Genomic DNA, 10,122 nt, shown 5'->3' on the forward strand with positions numbered 1-10,122 from the left:
ACTTCATTCTTTAGCCTATATAGAATAAATGCTACTTGAGTAAGGTCCAAAGCACTGATCTTATGGGTAACCATGTACTTCATACTCTTAGTCTTACTGACATTAGCCTATTTGTATTTGCACTGCTATTTTTTTATATTTGTGAAATAAAAATTAACATTACTAAGTGAAAGTCTTGACCAAATTATGTGCTCTTCTAAAATGCAGATGAGAAAATACATTCTTAAAATATATAACTTATTCAGATGATGAAAAACAATGGAATTTTTTTCTCAAATTCTCCGATTACCTTTGTTAGCATCAAAGCTTTTGGTCATGTAAAGACTAAAATGTGTTTTAGTGAAATACCTCAAGAAGAAATGGGATTTACGATCAAACCTTCCACACCCTAGTGCTGAGAACTATGTTCTTTCTTTCTGGGCCTATTATTTCTCCTCCTTGCTTTTACCCTATATGTGGGACCAGCTTACCGGGTCGCGAGTCAGTAAGATCACTGAGCAGCCAAATCTGGCTGTGTCCATTTGGACAGACATGGCACCCCTGATAAGAGGTACAGTCTATCCATATTCAGTAGCTATCTGATAACACTGAATATACAAATAGATAAACTGTGGCTAGCTTTGCAAAAAAAGGATGCATTCACCAAAGCAGAAAAAGCACATTCGTTGGCTTTGTTTTATGAAAAAGTCTGGTCCTTGACTCAAGGAGAGTTCACAGCTGAGATTCATAATAGGAGGGAAGCACGTAAATAGTGTTTCTTGGGCTTTTACCCCTGCGCTAAGTTAGGCTGTGTCTTTCCTTAAGCCTTTGCCTGCACTGTAGAGAAAGGAAATATTTGTTTATTTGATAAAGGGTGGGGTGGTAAAAGCAAGATGTACTCTAAAGAAGCAGAAGCACAGATCATCAATTAGCTTTAGCTGGGTGGAGTTGCACTGATTTTTGCTGAGGCTTTCACCCAGAATTCCTGTTTTCATGTGTATTTTTATACAAAAGAAGAAACTGAGAAGTGTCCTCACAGACAGCAATGTGATTTTTCCCCTCCTCTCCATTTTTCCATTGGGCTTTGTTGATGCTTTAAACAAGTATTTAGAGGAATACGGATTCCCCCTGCCTCACACCAATGGAAAATAAGTTTCCTATCTGTTCCCCAGATAAAATTGTATCTTTTTCTTGGATAGGAGTAGGATAACTCACTGCAGATAGCACTTTCTTGGCACAGCAAATTATGAAAATGTTTTTTATCATCTGTAATTTGAAGAAACTGGGAGGACAATCTCTGCCTGGTGCCCTGTTAACTTCTCACTCTTTGGGTGAGGGTTTGGCCATCTGAATTTTTAGGTTAACACCATTGGGTTTTATAATACTTAAAAGAACAGATCATGACTTGATCTGACAGAAATCTATTGACACAGAAAAAAGGCACAGACCTCCTTTTGAAGTAGTAATAAACAAAATGTTCAAAAACTATTTTACAAAATTATGCAAGATAGCATTGCTAGTTGGATTTCTAAAAAAACAAACAATGTGAAAATCCACTACAATATTATTTCAGTATAACACCAGATTTAAAAACCTGGTGCTAAATTAATTACACTGAATTATTCTGAGGGCTATTAATTTCAAGAAGTGTTAAACATGATGCATTGTCTGGCTCAGGAAGCCCTAAATATCAGCCTGGAGAAAATTGAGAACAAGACAAGGAATCATTTAAATTGTGTGTTCTGTTTCTTTAACCAATATGGTATTGGTCACTCTCAGGCACTGGTACTGAGCCATATGGTTTGAGTTTTCTTATGTTCTTAATCTTCAGCAAGTGGTGAAAGTATAGAAAAAGGGATACATAAAATAACAAGGCAAGCAGCTACCTAACCATTGCCAGATTTACATGGGAAACTTCAGATGGCTTGTGAATCCATACCTTTTCTCTCTCTTGTTGCCCTTATCTTGTAAGAAATTGATGGCTTAGTTGATAAATAATTTAATTGACTTCTGGCAGACACTGAATTTAAGATTAAATGTGCTTATGGACCCTTACAACTTTGGAGTTGTAAAAATGCATCCTAAAATGAAAAGGTGGAGTAAGTGCAAGGCTGAGAGAAGCTGAGATGTAAATAGTATGGGAAAAGAATTCTGCCCAGGTAATTCTAGGAAGCAGTACAGGGGGGAAATGGAGATAAGTTGCAAGCCAACATCAACTAAAGTGGGAGTCAGCCTGAAAATTTCAGGTTAGTATTTCTGAATCAGATCAGTCATGGGCATCTGAAGGGAGAAAAAGCCAAGCTACTAACAACATATCCAATCACACCAATGCAGGTTGGGATCAACATATGTAGTTCCTATGGCTTGTTTCAGTGCCCCTGGACACACTTCTGTATCCAAGGAAAGGAGGACCATTCAACTGCCAGGCACTGAAATCACAGCAAAGCTTCCAGCATCAGGTCTGTTGATCATTTTACAGGTTTATCAGATTTATACTTTATTTCCTTTCCCACATTTTCTGACTGAAGTGGACAAGTTTATCAGTGTAAAGTGTTTCCTAAACAAAACTAATAATAATAATAATAATAATAAATAATAATAATAATGATAATAATAATAATAATAATAAAAAATTACAACATATAGATTCCGTAAACACTCTGCACAGAAACTTTATTTACTAGAATCTCTGTAGAAACTGACGATAAAGAGGCAAGGTGGTACTACTATCTCTGAGATCTAGGTTGTGGTGTTTTCCTCATACTTTCAATGTTAAACCACAATATTTGAGGTGAGGAAAGATTTTTCTTCAAGTCCCATTGTTAATGAGATACCCTGCAGTACAGACATGACCCACAAAATAGAGAGCGAGCGAGCAATGGTCTCAACCGGTTCCCTGCTGCAAGGAAATTATTAACTGCTTTCATTTGGTTTGGTTTGGTTTGGTTTGGTTTCTGTCTGATTCATTATCTCCTCATACCTTCCTGTGGATAGTTTTGGCTGTCACTACAGATCGTAAGCTTGTTAGCAGGGATTGAAAACAGTCCCTTGAGTGCTTAGTGGATCCCTCTGGACCTCTTTCATGGTTGCCTGATCTTCCTGTCAGCAAGTTTGTTCAGGACAGTGGCTTTATTTTTTGCACACCTATTTCAACAACTGAAGTGAGTAGATCTGAATTGTCAATGTGCATTTAACATTTCAAAAGAACCTCAGGTTTTGAATCTAACAGTAGGAAGAAATAGAAATCTTGAGAAAGGAAAGCTCTATAGAGAGGTTCTGAAAGGGAGGGCAAAAAAAATCTAGAAAAAGTGTGAAAGCCTCATTTAAGTAATTTAAATAAGTATCTGAAACTGCACTCAGGAATCTGTTGCAAGGAAAATCTTATTTTGGAGAAAAAAAAGAGATAGTATGGTTTCCCTATATGATGTAAAATTTTATAAATAAATTTATAAAGAAAATTTTAAAAGGTAGCTTTTCTTAATGAGGTGTCAACATTTGTATGAATTAAGTGCCAGAAGGCGATCTGCTTTATAGTTAATGGATCAAATCTTAAACCTACACACAATAGCACGTGTATTGATAACAATGCAGATATGTAAGCTTCAGTTACCTACAGGTGACAATTGGAAAGAGAAGGGATAAAATAATCTAACTCAGTTAGATCTGTTTACAATATTCATTCTTATTTTATTGGTAGCATAAGGAACTGCAGTAAATGCTGTGTAATTTTTTTAATTGGATGTCTTTCTGGCATAATGTTGATTGAAGTACTTTCAGTTTTACTGAATGGAGTTTTGGCTCCATGACCTCTCTTCCTCTGTGGTTAGGAATTTTGATATAAATTGTATGAGATCATGAGATATGGAGGCAGAGCCTTCAGTTGGATTAAATAAAATGTAACTTCTGTATTCTGACTTCTAATGCTGTTAATTGTCTCGGTTCTGTCATTTTAGAAATAGATCGTAAGTAGATCTGAGAATTAAAGCCAGATGGTCAGTGGGGAAAAAATAAATCCTTGTAGCATCTTTATTTATGACATGTTTTGTTCCAATGACTATGTAGGTCAAGAATGAATAAAATAACTTCAGCAATAAAATTTAGACAGAGATAGTACTGCTGGTTAAAAAAACCAACCAACCAGCTACTTCATGTCTCCAGCTAGCACAACACTGTAGTGTGTCAGCTTCCTCCAAGTTGCCTCTCCTACACAGACTATCTGTAGACATTTGTCTCTGCCTTAATCCTTCCCCAAACCCCATGATTATAACATAATTTCTTATTTTCTCCCGTTAAAAATGCACCCTTTCTGTATCACAGCTGTCTGGCGTCAGAGCTGCTATGTTTATATCTACGGTCCTGACAAAGGGAAATCATGACTAACTTGTTACATTTAGTAGGGTATTATTTGTGTTTGAGGAAACAGGTAAGGTGGTGAGTTAAGAGTTAACTCCTTCTTTGCATTCCTTAAGGAAAGATTTATTATTCTAACCTATTGGGGCAATTTATCTCCTTTGCAGTAAAGAAGTTATTATCTTTAATGTGACTTCATAGATGTTCATACACCAGATATTTTATAGGGATATAAACCCCTCTGTTTTCCATCTAGAAATAGCCAAGTATTAAATAAAACTAATCATAAATAAATGAATTTATTAAACAATATACATGTGTAGAAATACAACTGATAAAGAGAAAATTGAGTGTCACTGCTAGAACTGTAATACTTTATTTTACAGTATGGATGTCCTTGGCATAATTACCAATGTCAAGTCCTCATCTACTTAGTAATATAAACTCTCCTTTAAACTTGAAAATATTCAGAAGATGTGTCAGCAGCTTATGCTCTTTCTGATGAAAAAATGTGATTTTGACAAATACCTGAAGGTTTTGATAGGTGAACAGAATGAAGCCATGAACCCCCCTGTCTTTTCTGTCAGCAGCAGAAAGGCTAGTGCTGGTAAAACACAGTGCTATTTCCTTGCTGTATCTCAATTTTCATTTAAGTGAAATTCATCAGCTGGAAGAGCTCTGAGCTGCTGGGTGTTAAGAACTACGGAATACTTGCTACTGTCAGTAGTAGAGCATCCTACTACTACTGGAATTCTAAGTGTTCTTCTTTATGAGCCTGATGTAAGAAAATGGAAAAACAGAGTAAATGTATCTTATTATTAATAAACTCCTGTTAGGCCTATTGGTCTTTAAGACTATTCAGTTTTCAAATCCTTTGTTGTATCGTTCAGAGGAGGCCAGCCATGGGCTTGGAGAATGCTTTCAGCAGAACATTGCTGAAAGTATCAGATGAAATCGACGTAAAAGATACCAGATAAAAATGTAAAAAGCAGAGCCAAATTATACTGTTATACTACAGCAATGTCTGAATGCACGTTGGGAGAGAAACGATCTGAAGAATAGAAAATATTGGATGTTGTAATAGAACCAGTTACACTGGTGGTGCCCTGCTGAATAACATGACTTTGTGCTGGTAAATGTTAGTCATAGGGTTCATATTATTTTAATATAGTTCCAGTAATTAGGGAGCAAAGGCTTTGCATTTAAGTGGGTTTTCTTTCAGTCCTGCCTGTGTGTTTTCAGTTTTCCCTTTCATATAATACTTTTGCAGGATCTACTGTCATGAATTCAAAACACAGTCCACAAATGTAAAATCAGAACCAGAGCTAATGAAAAACACTGGGTAATAAAACTCTTCAACAGTCCTCAAACACCTGTTAAATATTTGTTTTGTAACCTTCCCTGAAATGTAATAGAGATTAATGTTTATGAGTCCCTTGTGAAAATGTAAGATATGACAGTTTAAAACTGCACATACGGATTGACAGATAACATGTATCTCAAGCACATCTACTGTGTCCCACTAGGACTATTCCATGCTGATGTCCTCTGCATTCAGATTAAAAGAATAATTATCCTGGTCAATGCTGTTCTTTAACTGTTGAAATGTGTTCTGTTTAGTTACTAACCTAAAGTGATTATTGCTCTGAAGTGAAGATATTTAGAAGTAATGGTAATTAATACAATTAAACATTTCCTTTCTTTCATTCAGCTCTATTTAGACTAGTCTGAGTTTACATATATTACAAAGGAACAGGCTGTTTAAAATCTGTTAATTTTTGTCTATGTAGTAATATAGGCTTGTTCATAGGAAAAGGGACTGTCAATGAAGAATAAGAAAAATAATGTAGGGGAGGAAAAAGATGAATATTTGCCTTGTGTATAATGACAGCCTTAGAACTAAAACCTTGTTTTTAATCAGCAGATATCCTCTGTAGCATTTCTTTCCTTCGCAGTCCTTGATAACCTCCTTGGCTTCTCTTTTTAAAGTACCCCCCATATGCAGAAGCCAGCTCATCTGTATTTTGAAGGATGAAGGGTCATTTTAAACTCCACAACCCATTAAAAACAGGTTTACTGAAGTTAAAACATTCAGTCTTTAAGCCCTCTGCAAAGGCAATATAATCAGTCAGACCTTATTTCACATCTTTCCTCTTTGATGATACACATTTAATCTAGAGATACTGAATTTGCTGATCTGTAAAACTAGAAATTCCCCTTCTATAGATCTGTGACTCTTTGTGATACTCTTACCTCTCTGTTTCTAGATGTGCTGCTACATTAAGAACAGACGTCCTACTGTTTGACTGGAGCCTTAGCATTGTGTATTTGAAAATAATCCCTAGACCACCAGCACCTTTTCAGCATCTGTGAACATAATGGTTATGACAGTTGCCCTTTCTGAGTGTAATCTTTGGTTTTACGAGGATTCTGCTAAAAGATTTTCAAGCTGTGGTTATCTCTTCCTGCTTTGTGTGGTATTGCTAAGGAAAAAACATACTGGAAGTTTTAAAAGCAATTCGTTCTGCAGAATTTTAAGACCTTCAATTTGCAACTAAATTATGTACTTTACACACTTGACTTCTTTGGACTATTTAACAGCTTGCACTGCAGCACATGTTTTAATGTTTGCAGGATCAAGATCCACATCTTCTCTGCACCATCAAATGTTTTGCAAATGAAGAGTGGTGAGATTCCTCAAGGAGTTGTCTTTTACTTATAAATGGAGAATATCCATGGTTTGCCTCTGGGATTTCTCATCTTGTTTGAGTGATCTAATCTCCTTATTGCGTATGTGCGTACTCATGCACTTAAATATGTAGACATGGTAATGACCAGAACAAGCTTGCTGAGGGGAAAAAGCAAGCAGCAAGCAGAGGAAGGAATTGCAAACATAATCCTTAGAACATTTCCCCCGATTCTGTGGAAATTTTAAAATATTTTGGTTTCTGGCCAGCTCTGTAAATTATCCACTGCTTCCCTGTATTCTGTCTGCCTAGCAAAACACAGAGTAATTTTCAATATTCTAGACCATTGACTAGCATTTAGTGTACAAACTACACAACAGTTAAACCCACTGAATATTCCTTTTCCTTTTTTCTTCTCATATTAAATTTCACCTCTGCTTCTCAGGGCCTCCCTTCAGTGCTGGTCTGAAGCAGTTCATCATAACCTCTGTGTGCGTGTGTGTGTATGTTTATATGTTTATATGTATGTGTATATACACATATATGTTTATAGATGCATATGAAGAATATACATGTGTGTGTCTCTGTGTGAGTGCGTAAAAACATACACATGTGCCTTTCACATATAAAGGATACATAAAGATCTTGGTGGATATAAGAGGTTTATTGTTTTGTCTGATGGTTTAAACTGTAAAACTGCCTAAAGCATCTATGCACAATTTCTACCGCATGATGCCATGCAATTTTGTGTTCAGTGTAAGTCCCATTAGAGATAGCAAAATTTAATATATAGGGTTGGGGGTTTTTTTGAGTTCATGACATAAATCATCTGATACTATCATTTCTTTAAAAAGATCTTTTAAGCCCTGCATAAGAAAATTGCAGGTTTTTTCTCTGTGTAGCCTTTGTGGAATCACCAAAAGGTTACATTGATGGCTCTGGAGTTATTGTCCAGCATCTCAGACCTCACCCGTATTACAGAACAGAGATAGCACCATGGAACCAGTTCGGTCTTCCTCTCCTTACTATCTGCAGTCCTGCAGGTTGTCTGCTCTGGAAAGATTCCCAGATCCTTGGGTCTGAAGGGGATAATGCTCAGCTGAATGCCTCAGCAGAAAGCAAAGGCCTTCTGAAGTGGCCACACTGAGCAAAGGAGAGAAATAGGTCTTTCAGTACTGTTTCAGTGTTTGACCACTGTCAGCGTCCTGTACGTCAGTTTGTGCCCATTACTTCTTGTCCTTTAAATGAGCACCATTGAAAAGAGTCTGGTTCTGTTGTCTTTACTCCCCACCAGCAGGTATCTCTACACATGGAGATCCTCCCTGAGCTTTCCCTTCTCCCAGCTGAACTGTCCCAGCTCTCCCAGCCTCTCCTCATATGTCAGATGCACTAATTATCCCTTAATCACCTTCCTGTCCTTTCACTGGACTCAATGCGGTATGCCCACATCTCTGTTGCACCAGCAAACCCAGAACTGGACCCAGCACTCCAGATGTGTCTCACTGGTTCTAAGTAGCAGGGAAAGATCACCTCCCTCAACATGCTGGTAAGACTTCACCTAATGTGGCCCAGAGGCTGTTGGCTGCTTTTGCGGCATGGGCACATTGCTGGCTCATGTCCAACTTTTTGTCCATCAGGACCCTCCAGGTCCTTGCTGCAAAGCTGCTTTTCAGCCAGTTGTCCCCACCCTGCATCCCCTGCATGGGATTATTTCTCCCAGTGTACAGTAAACATTAAGGCTGCTTTTCCAATCTAATAGATCTTGAAATTTATCTAAGTAAAAATAAAATGTAGTTGAAAAGATATTGCCAGTCTAATAGGGCATGTTAGTGAATTAAAATGGTGAAAAACATTGTTATGTGTAGATACAATAATCAGGTTTCACATATGAGACCTTGTGTCTTGTTCCATGGCAAAAGTAGCATCTTTCAATGAACAGAAGAAATTACTTACAGTTTATTGTGAACTTAATGTGTAAGTGTAAATTCATTAGTTTTTACAATGTTTATAAAATTGATCATTTTTTCTTAAAGCTTGCAGAATAGCAATAAATGTCCAGGCATAGCTCCATGAATGGAGACAAAGTACTGGAATATACCTGCAAAGTGCTTGTTTTTCAATAAACTGATCATAAATCGGTGGAACAGTTTTATAGATTTTCACTAATACAGCCACAAAGAATATACTGTTCTACCTTCTCATGAAGTTTTTGTAACTGTAACTTACAGGTTCTAGAGGAGTCAAGTGATTAATAGAAATCACCAGTACTATTTAGAGACGTATTTTTCAGCTGCTTAGGAACAGCATGTTTTGTCAGCAGTTCAGTATGAGGACGTACTTGCTCTCTCATCTTCGCTCTGCATTAACCTTACACTCTGTAGCATGCCCCACACTATAACTCTGCAGGATTGAGGGTTGCATGTGTGGATGTATGCATGTTTGTGGTTATTTCAGTGGTAGTTCTAATAGTAGTTTTCAGTAAAAAGAGTTTCATAAAAGCTTACTGAATTAACATTAAAGCCATTTAAAAAAACCTAAATGAGATATCTGTAAGCCACTGGGACTCATTTACACTAGAAAATAAAAACATCTGTTTATTTTTTATGAAGGTCTGCTATCATTGGTTTTTCAAACATAAACTCCAGAAACCAAACCAAAACAATAGAAACAAAAAACTGAATGTATGCCATGGCTCATAACAGTATAATGAAGTAAAAGCCACATTTTTGTTATTAGCAGGATAGGGATTTCCCCCTATTAAAATGTTGGTCTCTTATGTATATTCCTCTGTAAAAATGTAGAAGACAAGAGAACCTTTCAGACAGAAAGGTTAGTTGTCTCTTGAAGAAGTTGGAAACAAAATATCTCAAGGACAAATTCTGTCATGTTTTCTCAAGTAGGCAGAGTGCTTTAGGCCCAAATTCTACAAAAACACAAGATCAAACATTTTGATTACAAACTTTCCATTTCATATAAATCATGTGTACAGAGATGCAGCAGCATCCCACCATGAAATAATTCTTCCTCCCTTCTAAACAGCATCTCTTGGAGGATCCTCAGGCTCTTTGAAGAGCTGCCGCAAACCTGGAACATTAGCAACACGTTT

This window comes from Falco rusticolus, chromosome 4, assembly GCF_015220075.1.
Source record: "Falco rusticolus isolate bFalRus1 chromosome 4, bFalRus1.pri, whole genome shotgun sequence".
NCBI classification, from domain to species: Eukaryota; Metazoa; Chordata; class Aves; order Falconiformes; family Falconidae; genus Falco; species Falco rusticolus.